The sequence below is a fragment of the Lactuca serriola genome, chromosome 1 (genome assembly GCF_051521515.1).
Source record: "Lactuca serriola cultivar US96UC23 chromosome 1, Lser_US96UC23_V15, whole genome shotgun sequence".
In the NCBI taxonomy this organism is placed as follows: Eukaryota; Viridiplantae; Streptophyta; class Magnoliopsida; order Asterales; family Asteraceae; genus Lactuca; species Lactuca serriola.
In genome coordinates this window covers 141162612-141175205 of record NC_136408.1, presented here as the reverse complement: position 1 = coordinate 141175205, position 12594 = coordinate 141162612, and the positions used below count along the sequence as shown (strand labels likewise).

The following is a 12594-nucleotide window of genomic DNA, read 5'->3' as shown; positions in this document are numbered from 1 at the left end:
AAATCATCGTACTCCTCAACCTCGACTTCTCAACCCAAGTTCCAACACCTGAATCATCACAAGAACAGGGACTCCACTCCTATACTCAATATTTCTCATAGACAGAAGAGCCGCCGCCCTGATATACTCGACTGGATTACCCGCAGATACCGCCACCACACGCCCTACTATACTCAATTAGGGTGTAATGTGGTCCTTGACCATCTCAGTCCCCACTGACTACCTGCTCATGGTAGATCATTTCCACGCGGCGTACATGCTGCCTGATACTCTAGTGGAAAAATCGACATCAATGTCAACCCGTAGGGTTTTACTCCTATACCCCAAAACCGAAATCTCATGTTTCTCCTATTTCCCACAGAAACATAAATAGCACCCATCAGGTCACAGAAGGTGACATCACCTCCATTGACTCATCGCTCACTCAGGCCGCAATCCCCCATAAATGCCTTCTCTACAAATCCCTGAGTCTTGCGACTACATCTGACATCTTACCAATAACACTCTGAAATGCTCCCGACCTCCCTCTCAAGGGATGCCTCTACGGACTCAATCATGGCCCTCAGACCTAAAACTCCATTGCGTCCAAACTCCACCAATCAATCCTGATCGGACAACCAGAGAATTACAAGCATCAATTTCTAAGAACCATGGTACTCAGCCCCTGACATCTCTTCTCAATCTGCTACAATGTATGGTACTCGAACCATGACATCACTCCTCAATCTTCTACGATGTATGGTACTCGAACCATGACATCACTCCTCAATATGCTACTTAGAACCTTCAGAATACTCCCTACATCGAGTATGGGTCCTCTGCTTTCGGTAGTACGGGCCCATACTACCTGCCACATCTACCCATACTTTCCACACGGACCATCCCAGAGCTCCTAAGTAGCTGCTCAACCTTCTCGTTCACCAATTCCGCCACGCGTGCTCGCTCCTCAGCGAAATGCTCTACTCCACCAGCGTACTAATCTGGCTAAGGTCACTCCCACTTCTCCGCCATCAGCTGCTGAAGAGCTCTTAATGATGCCAGTCATCTACCTCCTGAATATCGTCATATTCACTTGGTAGCTGACTCCCATCATCGAGAGTTCCACAAAGCACGAAGCAAGCAGCATTCGGGCATCGAAGAATACATAGAGCTCACTTTGGATGATAATTCCGCTTGCTCTGCTCATTCTCAAGGTACCACCAAACTCTGCAACTCTGCCCCTCGCGGGTTCTAACTATTCTTCGATAAACACCACAATACTCATCAGGGCGTCTCTCCTAGATTACTCCTCTACTCAAATCCCATAAAAGGATTCCAACTGAATACTCTCACTCATACTCAAAAGCACATCACATATAACAGCAACTCCTAGACTAAGGCATCACAAATCAGGCCACTCTAGTCCTAAGATATGAAATACGTAGCCTGTCTCTAGCATGCATAATATCTTATAAAATGTATTATAAATATCTCATAACACAAAAGTAAGGGTATTTTGGGAAATCACCGTTCGGGCTCTGGCTGATTGTACACACTGCTCTTTCTCGCTTCCTCTTTGAACTCTTATTCACTTTTAGAAAATCATTTCTTTTGAAAACTTTTCGTACTTCCTCAGATTGAGTCCAGATTTACTCGAAGGTGCATCTGAATCCCTCAAACCAAGGCTCTGATACCAACTTGTAACACCGTAATTTTTCAAACAAATTATTGAAAATTAAAATACTTTATCTCTTTAACACTTTTCATAAATATCCCATTTGTTTAAGTTACAAAACATAACTCTTTTGTTTGATCAACTAATAAACCAGGATCCTCAAACAAACGCTTCCCCCGGTGTGTACAATCAAGCCGGTGTCGTCCCGTGAACCTGAGAAACCTGAAACACATAACACAAAACACTGTAAGCACGAAGCTTAGTGAGTTCCCCAAAATACCACTCTAACACATATTAGCCACTCAAGGCTATAACTTTGTTGACCCTCTGGTCTGTGTGTCTCAATGGGACCCTCCAGTCCCAATTCTCTGTGGACCCTCTGGTCCTAACTCTATCGACCCAAAGGTCCTAACTCTGATCACTCAGAATCATGCATATAACATATCACAATAAATCTCATAAAATAAATAGCATACAATTACACTGGCACATAACTCTAAACCTAACTCTGTGGACCCTCTGGTCCTAGCTATGTGGACCTTCCGGTCCTAACTCTGATATACACACATCATAAATCACATAGAAATAATGTAGTGCCACACATCGCATAGATAGCTTGCAATAACTCTGTCACAGAACTCTATTACCACTCTAGGTAAAGTATAGTGAGAAGACTCACCTGCTACTGCCGACTGAAGAACAAGACCACGCTGCTCCGACCACCGCTACGAACACCACCACTGAATCACCGAAACCAATAAATAACAATAACAACCAAAATACCCCTGGAAGTCAACTGGTCAACTCTTGGTCAAAGTCAAAGTCCTCAGTCAAAGCCAACCCTCCTGACTGACTCTACTCGCCGAGTCAACCCGCTGACTCGTCGAGTCCCCATGCTCTGAAACTCCCATAACACGACTCAACTCGCCGAGTCGCCCCACGACTCGCCGAGTCCCACACCCCTGAGTCAAACCGTACTCAACTCACTAAGTCATCCCTTGACTCACTGATTCTCAGCTTAACCAGAAAAGGTTAAGACCTCAAGACCAGACTCGCCGAGTCCAAGAACAGACTCGCTGAGTCCAAGGCTATCTTCAACCAACTCGCCGAGTTGTTCTTCCAACTCGCCGAGTTTCTACCTGTCTTCATGCAACTCGCCGACTACACCCATGTGACTCGCCGAGTACCACTAGCTCTTAATCCATTCAGTGGATTTCCAAGCCATGCAGGGGCTCCAATCCATAGATCTATCCTTCCACACGCTATTCCTCTCGTAAAGTTGCAAACTTCACGTGAATCCAAAGAGATTTAAGCATAAAACACTCTTGGGTTAGGGTTTGGGACAAGAAGGCTTCACTAACAACTCTTGGGCATGAACTTTATGGCTTCCTGGACCACTACAACCCTAGATCTGAGGTAGCAACCTCAGATCTTACACTAAACTCGAGATGGACCTCATTTATGCTCCAAAAACCCCACAATTGATAAATCTAGATGCACAAAAGCTCAAGAACAGATCTCTTACCTCCAATGCAAACTCCTATTGGAGAATGAACCAAATCTCTGCAAAGCGCCTTGCTCCAAATCTTCTTTCTCTTCAATTCCCCTCCAAGATTTCCTCCTCCAAGGATCTAATTACTCACAAAGGAAAGCTCACACGAATCTAGGGCCTCTGGAACTCAAAGGGAAGGTAAGGAGACTGGGGAGTGGGTATTATGCTTTTTATATAGGGCTCAACCCCCGGGATTAGGGTTTTCTCCATACAGCACCAACTCGCCGAGTCCACCCATGCGACTCGCCGAGTTGGTCACTTATCACGTGAACTGAAACGCGACTCGACTCGCCGAGTCTATCCATAGACTCGCCGAGTCAACCTTCTTATTTACACTTTTAGCCCTTCAACTTTACTTCTGTATTTACGGGATGTTACATCATTCGAGAAATCAGAGAAGATCGTCCAAATTTGGGAACGACTAAACGCATCTAGGGACCGACAAAAGAGTTATGCGGACAAACGAGAAAAACCCTTGGAGTTCTAGGTTGGTGACCGCATCATGTTAAAGGTCTCATCCTGGAAAGGAATGATTCGTTTAGGGAAACGTGGAAAACTAAATCCAAGGTACATCGGGCCATTCGAGATTCTTGGTAGAATCGGCTTGCTAGCTTACAAACTCAAACTATCGAATGAACTCAGTAACATACATCCCACTCTTCATGTACCCAATCTAAAGAAGTGTCTGTATGACGAGACTCTTGTAATTCCACTTGATAAAATCGAGATAAACGAGTGTCCACACTTCGTAGAGGAACCTATGGAAATCATGGACATGGAAATAAGGAGAACAAAACAAAGCCGTATACCAATAGTGAAGGTTCGTTGGAATACCAAGCGGGAACCAGAATTTACTTGGGAATGGGAAGATCAGATGAAACAAAAGTACCCACACACCACTTTAGAAATAATTTCGGGACGAAATTCCCTCTGATGGGGGATAATGTAACAACCTGTTATTTCGGGTCAATAAAAGTAAATCTTGTTAAATAAAAGTCAATTTGTTAAATTCATTAAATTTAATTAGTGATTTATACCCCACTTAAAGGGGTTTCGGTTTTTAGAATCAAATTCCATACTAAAACCGAAAACAAAAATTGTGAAACAATTAGAACCGAAATCAAAAGCCTAGACCGAAATTAGTTTAGGCCGAAAACCCTTCCAACCAAAATCATCTTGTGAGGACCCCACCTTCGGACCGAAAACCTTCTCTTTTTCACCGCAAACTCCTAGACCGAGAACCCCTTATGACCGAAATCAAGATGATTCCGGTGGAATCTTGACCGAAATCTCTTACTTTTTTAGGTGTAACACTTTAAAAAGAGATAAAATACACTTCCCAAGGTAAACATCCCATAATTTTTATCACATATTTATAAGCCTAAATCGAAAACACACTTAATTTCTCACATTTCCACTACGAAAACTCCTCATTTTTCTCTCAAAGCTCATCTTTAAACACCATATATTCATAAGTTTTGCCTATATTATATTCAAACCTTCTTAAATTCCTCAAGAACATTCTTATGATCATCAAATCTTCATATTTCATCCAAGAACACCAACAACACCTTCATATCTTCACGGATACTCAAGAACAACTTCAAACATCTCTATGGATTATTGTAAGTATATCTTACATAATCTAGTGTTGTCTAACACTTAAATTGCTATTTCACTAATTTACATACAATATCAGGTATAAATATTATTAGGATACAACTATTTTCACGTGTTCTAGCCCGATGATCATCGCTAGCACTTCGTTATCAAAACCGCTAATACACATAAAGTGAGTTCATACCGCTACACTTTTCACGATTTTTCTATGTTTTAGGAGGGGGTATACAAGTAAAACACAACGAATCTTGTGTTAATATTCAAACTATTTCAACTGTTGTTTTATCAATATATATATATATATATATATATATATATATATATATATATGTGTGTGTGTGTGTGTGTGTGTGTGTGTATGTATCTGAAATTTGTTTTTTTAATTTTTATTTGTGTCATTTTCTTCACATAAAAAAAATTATTGTTTTTTTTGAAAAATATGTAAAATATTATAATAAAATATTACACTGTAAATATATTCCAATGTGATTTTTACAATGTTACAATATTATGATATTCTACTAGATTTGTCAGATATATAAAATATTTTAATATTCTTGTAGAAGATTCTAATATTCTGCTAGAATATTTCACAAATATTTCAAAAAAAATGTTATTTTTCTTTTTTATTTATTTTTATTATTTACTTTTTTTGGATAAAAGAAGTGACGAAAATAATATTTTATAATTTCTTTTCGAAAATTTCCAGTTATTTTGCATTAAATTTTTTTTTCTACAAAAAGAGTGGCTAAGATTGCATCTTCACGTCTCACAAAATATGGCAGTCTTACATGAACCTAACCATATATATATATATATATATATATATATATATATATATATATATATATATATATATATATATATATATACCATCTTATAAAGAGTATATAAATGTGGGCCCCATCAAAATTAAGACTAAGTCTTAAAAAACAAGGAGAGTGGATGTTGGCCATTGGATCTAATTTACATGATTTGGATCTAATTTGAATGGTCTAAGATGGTGATCCTTGAGAATAAGAATCAGCCAATCAAAATAATAGGATTACATATTTAACTTTTACAAAAAGCAGACTCTTCATTATATAAACTCTAGCACCAGCATTATACCCTCACATTCTCTCTCTCTCTCTCTCTCTCTCTCTCTCTCTCAAACGTAGCCCCCTATTCTCTTTCTTTATTTCTTTGTTTTTTTGAACATTTTTTTTGTTCAGCCTCATTATCTTTCTATACACCACCAGGTAGCACTTTCTTCACATTCATCTTTTCCTGTCAAAATAAAAAGTAGCATAATGTTAGCCATTTTCATTGAACATCAATAACTTTCTATAAATTTATCGTTTGGTTATTGTACATGTTTTAAGCATTCAAAAGGTTCATTCTTCACTTTATTTAAAACTAAACCAGTAATACTTATTTTTGACTGGTAGGAATTTGATATCATAATGTTAACCATTTTCATTGAACATCATTACAGCAAACCTATCAAGTTTTCTTATGGGGTTGAATTTTGATGGTGACATATTAAAAAAAGAGGTTTGCATGAATCTCTCATCCTGATTAAGATAACTACTTGGTGTTTGGTGTCATGGAAGGTGGCTTTGGTGTATTTGTGTCTCATGTTAAAAAGGATTCACTTTCATCTGTTGACAAACAAGAATAGTTCCCGGTTAAAGCTTAATAACCATACATATAATGTACTTGTGATTTGAGATTTGTAGGTAACATTAGCTTCCTATTTCTTTCCCAATTTATTATTTATGATTTTAATTATTTTTAATCTTCAAATATATATAAGAAAACAATGAGTTTTTTTCAAGGTTCAGATCTAAAATGTGAGAAATTGAATTGAGAAATTGAAATGAGTTTAATCCTTGGTACTATTATATTATTTCCTTTAACAATTCTGATCCATAAACAAACTCACTTCAGTTTCTCAATCAATTTTGAAGACAAATATAGATTTTAATACAAAGTTTCAAGGTTCAAAACCACATATGTTCTTTAAAAAGCCTATAACCACCATTACACATCGCATCTGGAATACATATGGGCACAACCTTAATAATTAAAATCCAGTCGAGCCAAAATCCAGATCCAGAAAATAAAATTAACTTTAAAATATTCAAAATTAAATTGTTGAGAGTTTTAAGTAATGAGGATTTCATTTGTTTTCACCTTACAACCGAGACCAGAGTCAACAATTGTTGCTTTCGTTTTCGCCTTACAACCAAGGCCAACACTATTGATCTTCGTTTTCCAGCATCAACCCACAAAAGAAAAGGAAATAAGAAGAAATAACTAATATTTGAAATGGGACAGCAAAGAAAATTCCAATAAGCCTTACATCTACTGTTTTCGTTTTCGTTCCATTTCGTTTTCGTTCCAACAAACCAACAACCACCACCTTATATCAACCCCTCTCGAACATCACTGATAACGATCACCTTCGCCTACTGCTGCCATCGAGAATCTGAGACTAGAACCACCTGCTGGGTTGCCATTTTTTTGAAGAACATCATCACCACCCCACTGCCGCAATCGAGCTCCTCCGTCTTCGACAACCCGACTTCACCAGTAAAACCCAAGAACCTCGAAGATCCTGCAGCTTCTTCTTCGTTTTTCACATCCAAACTGGAAACCAAACTTCACGACACCATCAAACCAAGAAAGATAGATTAAGAAAAAAAAACAATATTTGATTTATTTCAAACTCTTGATTGAAAGGAAGAACAAGAAAAAAGATTTCTTGATTTCTTTTGTTTGTGTCGACTTGAACAAGGAGAAAGAACAAGAAAGAAAGAAATTATTTGTGTTCCTTTGGTTATTGATGAAAGAAAAGAAACAATAAGGATATTTGTTCTCTTTTGTCGGCTGGACAAACAAAAGATTAGGGCAACAACAAGGATTTGGGCTTAACCTAATCAATTTGGGCTAACTTCAAAAGTTTATTTGGAACCCAATCATAATCAACAAAGCAGTTTATAAATTATTTAATTTTATGTGTTTAAAGTTTAATTCCATGTTACTATTATTTGAAATTATAAACGTATTATGTTTTGGTTATATAAGGTAAAATAAATGTAATAAAAGAAAAGTAAAAAGATAATGGTATGTTTAAATAAAATCTAGGCTGTGAAATCTTAATTGGAAATGAAGAAAAAATATGGCGTGTATATTTTTGCTTGAAAATATGAAAAGTACTCGAGTCTACAATTTATTTGTAACCCTCTTTTTCCTTCATTTAGCGTATATTCTCTGTTATTGTTATTAATTTATATTATAAAAAATAATGAATAAAAAAGTTGAATGTACACAAAAAAGAAAGAATAAGCCTGTTAAAAATAATGAATATATTGTGTTTTAAGTTGAAGTCTTTAACTGATATTAAATGGAATTGTGAGATGTGAGTTTGTACTACAAAAGCAATATAGATTAATGAGATGTTATTTTTGAATTAAAGAACAATCTATATCTAGGTTCTATTAAAATTGTTCATAAACAATTTAATTTTATCTTTAACCAACACAACAAAATATATTTATTTTTAACACAAAAAAGCAACATTATATGTAACCAAAATCATCAATATCCTTATCTATTTAACCTAAAAACAATATATTACATGATTTATAAATAAAAATAATATACGAAACATATGTATTCACCGATTTAATACAATATGCCGAAACAAACAAATCGTCGAAATTAAGCAAACCAAAACGAAACTATTTGACGATCGTCAAAACGAAATGAATTTTGTCTGAAAACTAATCGTCGTCACCGCTGAAAACGAAAGGAAACTAAATGTCGATCAAACCTATTCCCGGATCCTGCATTGAAGACCGCTGCATATACTTTTACATTTAATCTAATCGTAAAATAAAAACTAGAGCAATAGATTACACCGAATTTGAAACTATTTCGACGAAACTATTCGCCGAAAAGAACTATCTGCCATAACGAATTATCTCGCGCCGCCGCATCGCGCGGGTACACTACTAGTATATATATATATATATATATATATATATATATATATATATATATATATATATATATATATATACCATCTTATAAATGGTTTATCTTTGTGGGCCCTCTATAATTTAAGACATTTATCTTAAAAATCAAGGAAACCAATTATGGACCTTTAGATGTAAATTGAATGGATATGATGTTGCTACTGGCGATCCATGTGAAATTGTTTGAACCATTGAGGATCGAGAAAAGCAAATGCACGGATCCTCGATCCATCATGCCCTAATTTACAACCTAATCTTTCTTTCTTTCTCATTCCGCCATTACACTCCCCATCAGCAATTATTGACGTCCAAAATCCCCTCATCTCGTAATCATGAATCAGCCAAAGAACTCTCCTCCTCCTCTCGTATACCATTCGTCCCTTACCCATCGTCACCACCATTGTTACACCCACCAAGTTCTCTACTTGGAACCCCATTAGCCACAAAAAACTCACCAAAATCCCCTACCTTTTTATCCTGTGTTAACCGATTTTGGTTGTTTGTTTTGATTTCATGTGCTAGGGCTTATACAAGTTGAAGTTTTTGAAGATTGTGCGGAACAAACAATAAAAAGGTTCGTTTTTTTATATAACTTGGTTTGGTTTTTGAGTTTTGTTCTCCAGAATGTCGAACGAACGACATTAGCCCCAAAAATCTCTTCAAAATCTCCCACCTTTTGTCTTGTTTTAACCGATTTTGGTGTTGTTTTCGCTTCCATGTGTTAGGGCTCATACAATCTTGAGGTTTTAGAAGATCTTGCGGCACAAACGAGAGAAAGGTTCGTTTTTTTTTTCTAGCTTGGTTTTCTTTTTCAGTTTTCTTCTCCAGAATGATGAACAAACGCCATTAGCCACAAAAATCTTGCCAAAATCTCCTAACTTTTGTCCTGTTTTAACTTCTTTTGGTGTTGTTTTCGATTTCATGTGCTAGGGCTCATGCAATCTTGTAGTTTTCAATGATCCTGCGGAACAATGAGACAAAGGTTCGTTTTTTTCCTTACTTGGTTTGTTTTATTGGTTTTCTCCTCAAGAATGTTGAATAAACACGTTTTTTTCAGGTCTAAAAAACCGATACGAAGCATCCCATGGATGTTCAACGAACCTCTGATTTTATTTGGTGTTTTAGAATATTAGCAGACTATATTTATGTTGAAGGAACCATTTCAGCATTTTCTTTTTCTATCACGACCCTTACAAGTTTGTATTTACACAAAAATTTTGATTTTGTGATTCTTTCTTCTAATGTATATATGAAATGCAAGCAGATCAAGAAGGAATGATATCAAATTTGCATCAACAAACTTTTATGTTATTTATGTATAATTATTGGTGTTTATTTAACTTCAATTAAACATTTATTTTATATATATTCATGTTAAACTCATAGTTTATATATATATATATATATATATATATATATATATATATATATATATATATATATATATATATATATATATATTTCAAATCTAATGAAAGTGTGTGCTTAATTGTTAAAGAAATACTTATTGAAGGTAGTTTGTAATTTTCTAAACTCTTAATATATTTTGAAAGGTTGTTTTAATGTGATATCATTAAAGAGAAGATATATTGTTTTTTGAAGTTTATGTTAGACATGAAAATGTAATTTCTTTTATTTTTGAAGTTTTATATTTCATATATGTAATATACATCATAACGTACAATATTTTTAAGTTTTTGGAAGATATACACGAGATCTCCAAAATGTTAGTTGAAACATTAAGTATTATGTTTGTGTTTTTTTCAAAAGATAAATTAGGAAAATTAACATTTATCTTTGATGTTTTTATATTTTAACATTTTTGTTATTTATTTCATTGTTCATAAAAGTTTTTGTTGTAGTTTTTTTGTTATCTTTTAATTTTCTAACAAAAAATGTATACCAATGATAAATGATTTGTGAAGTTGAAGAAATTGATTTGCTTTTCTATGAGGTTGTTCATATCCAAAAGAAGCGATTATGTTTTTCTTAGTTTTTTAAATTTACTTTTGGTTTTTATTTTTATAATTTTGCTGTATAACAAAGATTGTAGAACAATTTATGCAAATTATTATTATCTTCATATTATAGAATACAGATCATGGGACTTTAAAGATAGACATAATTTAGTCTAACTTATTCCTTTTTGTTTTTTTAAAAGCTTTAGTCTAAATTATTGCTTATCATAACATATTAAAACAATTTTATTTTATTATTTTTTGTTATTTTTTAGTTATCATTTTGAATATTGGTTATGTTAATTTAAAAAAATAAATGATATACGTGATGAAAAATAAGCATAGTCATTCGCATGGATTATAAGGTGAAAAGTTGAAGTTATAGATTCAATAGAATATTAGATGTAGTTTATGTTTTTTAGATCTGATGAAAGGGTGTGATTAAATGTTAATGAAATACTTATTGAAGGTAGTTTGTATTTTTCTAAACTCTTCATTTATTTGTTAAAACAAGAGAAAGAAAGATCTTCATACTTTAAATGACACCTTTAATTGATTTAAATAAAAAAATGAAACCTTTTTATTTAACTGAAATGAAATTATGAAGCTTTAAGGCAACAATTAAAGTTAAATTATTTTTATATAATGCACTATTTGATGCTATATCGTGCTTTGTAAATACAAACTTTTATTGATTCCTTTTTTTTTCGTGTTGATTTGTAATATATTTTAAATACAAAGTGTGAAATAACATCATAATTTCTTTGATCCGTTTTTTATTATGCACTTTTTTTTTCTCATTGAAATGAAAATAAGATACTCTTAAGTCAACAATTAAAATACGATGCAAATATGTATACGATTCATGATTGTTTTATGATGGCTTATATTTTAACTTTTTTTTGCTAGTTACAAGTTTTTGATGTGTTTTGACAACCTTCAAAATTAGTATGGGTAGAAATATGATATTTTTTCTATTATGTAATTCGTTCATAAGTTTGTAATTGTATGTATGTATGTTAAAGTAAGATTAAATGATAAAGAATTATTGAAAGTACCTTGTTATTTCCAGTTTTTTAATACAAAGTAGGAAATAACATCGTACTTTTAAAGATTTCTATATTATGGGATCCTACTTTTTATGCTTTTCTTTGTTATGAAAATAAGTTGATATTCATGATTATGTTTGCATTAAAGCACAATGATATTTCTTGCCTTTCCTTGTAAGGAATAAGAAATATCATCATATTTTAATTGATTCCATTATAATATAACCAAAAATTTAAATTATGATTCTATTTCTTGCATTGTAAACATTGATCATACAAATTTTGAAATGTGTCATAGCATTCTAAATTTATCTATATGTTTTTGAAATGTGTTAATGTGAAAGTAGGATTTTTTTATTAAATAATAGAATAAAAAAAATTAATGCATATCTTATAAGTTAAGGTACATTTTTCATATTTTCTGTGTTTATGTGAAATTAGGAATCTATAATAACGAATAAAATAAAAACTAAAGGTATTTCGTTTATTTTAGACACAAATTTATGGCATGTCAAAAATGTATTTTTCTGATTGTAAAGTATTTAATTAGGTACAAAATGTTGACTGTGAAAACAACAATGTAGGTAAAACAGATGTCAAAAGCAGTAAATCAGTAGGTAATTAGGTTGTCATAAATGGTATTTTTCAGACTGTCGAAAATACTGTTTATTAGACAATAAAAAACAGTAAAATATTTGTTTATTAGACAATAAAAAACAGTAAAATATTAGGTAAA

The 12594-nt window shown here is 33.5% G+C and overlaps 2 long non-coding RNA genes across 3 annotated transcripts; one reads left to right on the top strand and one right to left on the bottom strand.

Annotated features, from left to right (window-relative positions):
• Positions 1-5778: 5778 nt before the first annotated feature.
• Positions 5779-7671, bottom strand: LOC145071214 (uncharacterized). The gene is made up of 3 exons (XR_013690310.1): positions 7174-7671; positions 7005-7076; positions 5779-6095 (listed from the first exon to the last, which is right to left on the bottom strand). It is a non-coding gene; the product is annotated as an uncharacterized LOC145071214 (long non-coding RNA).
• A 1382-nt stretch (positions 7672-9053) lies between these two features.
• On the top strand, positions 9054-10151 carry LOC145071203 (uncharacterized). 2 transcript variants are annotated; one of them, XR_013690299.1, is made up of 4 exons: positions 9054-9425; positions 9577-9629; positions 9782-9833; positions 9909-10151. It is a non-coding gene; the product is annotated as an uncharacterized LOC145071203 (long non-coding RNA). The 2 variants fall into 2 exon arrangements; XR_013690298.1 differs by having other exon boundaries at positions 9577-9833.
• The last annotated feature ends 2443 nt before the right edge of the window (positions 10152-12594 follow it).